The sequence below is a fragment of the Lygodium microphyllum genome, chromosome 21 (assembly GCF_053477565.2).
Source record: "Lygodium microphyllum isolate KBCC chromosome 21, Lygodium_microphyllum_v1.1.10, whole genome shotgun sequence".
Lineage (NCBI taxonomy): Eukaryota > Viridiplantae > Streptophyta > Polypodiopsida > Schizaeales > Lygodiaceae > Lygodium > Lygodium microphyllum.
The window spans coordinates 48546075-48548615 of record NC_141155.1 but is presented as its reverse complement, the minus strand read 5'-3'; positions in this window follow the sequence as shown (position 1 = coordinate 48548615).

Below are 2541 nucleotides of genomic sequence, written 5' to 3'. Positions count from 1 at the left end.
TAAACAAAGTCAATTACCCCAACTGGCACTCCTTAATGTCTCGTTATCGGGTTGTGAGTGAGGCTTGCTCTCGATCACCGCTCGTGTAACAACGTTTCTGGTGTAACCGGGAGCTCTAGAAGATCTAATGCTTGGAGGTTGCTTCGGAGTAGTAGTAGACATTATCTAGATAATCCAAGAACCATTTGTCTTGGAGTTTAGCCATTAAATAATCAGCTTATGGATGCTATAATAATCAAGAATACATAGGGTTAAAGTGTATTTGGAGCTCCATACAAGGATTTTTGAAACCCTCTTAGGTTCTATTAATCCTACATAGTGTTTCAAATCATTGAGCTTTGTCTTTATATTGCAGTAGTAGAGTGTGAGTTGAAGTTGTTTAATGGTAGGAATGTATCTGCATATTTGCATACATATGCTCAAAAGATGGAGTTCTTTGGGGTGGCTCGACTTGCATGGAGCCAATATTTTGTATGAGCCACTGTACATGAATTGAGAGCCCGAGTTACTAAATTGTACATGTAGGATGCTAACTGGGTAGCTTTCAAGAAGACACATTGGGAAGAATTTTACACTAAAGAGACCCATTTGATTACTCACAAGACTTTCCAGGAGTGGGCTCTAAAATTCAATAAGGGTATTGTGGCTATAGAGTTATTAATAGAATTTGAAAGTTGTTTTGAGCAATTAGATCTTCTAGAATAAAGGTTCTTACAAGTTAGAATCGAATTGTTTCTATAAGTGGCAGATCTCCTGAGCTTTAAGAGCTTGATGATTTGTTAGAGGATCAGACTACAGAGATAGGGCTGAAAACAAAATGGAGGTATTTTAAGGATGTTGTTATTGCACTAATGAAAAAGCATAGAAGAAGAGAAAGATGCATGTATCTAGCTTGCCCAATGTTATGAGCAAAATAGTTGATGTATCTAGTAAGCCACTTGTTTCTATGGCTAACCCTATGGATGCACTTGTGTTGCTCCCACTGTTAGAGAAGATGTATTAGATAAATTGGTTTAAGGAATGCGAGATCTTTAGTTGAAGGTTGCAAAATTGGATGAGAAAGGTCAAGAGGAAAGGAGATAGAAAGCAGTCTCTAAACTGGAGAAAAGATGTATGTGGTGTGATAGTTTGCAACATGAAAGGAAGGATCGTGTTGCTTATTAGGAGGCCTTGGCATGACAGCTCATCTTTTGAAAATATGGTAAGATCCATGCACAAGAAACGGGATTTCCTCTTACTTTGAATTTTGGAAAGGGAGATATGTAAAAGTTGTTAGAAGACTTGGTTGTTCGAAATGCTTATGTGGCTATACATGCTACTACTTTTGGTCTATAATTGGATAGAATGCCTGGCCAAGTGATAGTTCTGGTTCAAAAGGTTGCAATTTCAACACATGCTTTGCATGCATCTACAAAGAGGAAAGCTATTGATAGTAAAATTTCTAATACAGGGCAAGACATTTGTGACAGAACTGGCTAGGAATCATTGATAGATCCATATTCAGTATATGCATATTTAGCAAAAGTGTGAAACACGGATGTACTTATTGAAGAGAAATGGAAGAGAGATGAATATAATGTAGGGAAATTTAAGAGAGTGACAAGAAGTGTGGATTAGCCTAAAGTTACAAATCAACCATCTCCCAAGCATGTTATGGAAGAGGTTGGGCAGGAGTAGAAACATGATACCAAAAAAGAAATGTACAAGAATTGTAGGACATAGTTGCTGTATTTGAGACATTTCATGACCTAGAGGCTACGAAGATAGAGGATCCGGTGTATGATGCTCCACCAATGGAAAATGTTTCAGATGCTTTGTCAGAGGCCTTGATAGACAATTCAAAGATGCTTCAAGATATGGATTGCTTCACTATTTTTCGTGATAGTTAGCATGTGTTGGATGCAAGTAAGGCTCAAATTACATTTAATGTGGTATAGATCTATCAGTATAAGCAGATTTCCATGTGCTAGACTTTGAAAGAGCAGGCATGTTGCTATGTATTTGTTGATGGGTGCATTGATAACCTATATATGGAGATTCAATAGTCTCTAGTATATGATGCACATCCAAGGTCCGATGACCTTGGAGTGGATGCTTGGTATGGTATTAGAGTTGCGAAAATGCTAATCATTTTGATCTATGATCTAGGGGGATGCCTTCTTATGTGCATGATGAGCGACAAGTTGACGTTATGGGTGTTTGACCTAGGTGGTGCATCAGTGGCACATACCAAAGGATATGTAGGTTTAGAGGATGTTGTGCTCCTACATGGACATAGTGTGAAAAACCATGCAATGCATCATCATCTAGCTTTCTTATTAATCTAGAGAGTCAATGTCATATTAGTCATTAGTGTTAGTGTCCATAGTATGGATGGTTCAAAAATATGAAAATTTTTAATAATTTTAGTTTATTTTTTATATTATTTCTTGTAAATATCCTAAAAAGATGTAGAAAACTTCTAGAATAGGGTGACATGCAAAAAGAAAGTTACTTTTCAATCTATTTGGAAGATCTCATATGCAAAAAGAAGGGCTCCCA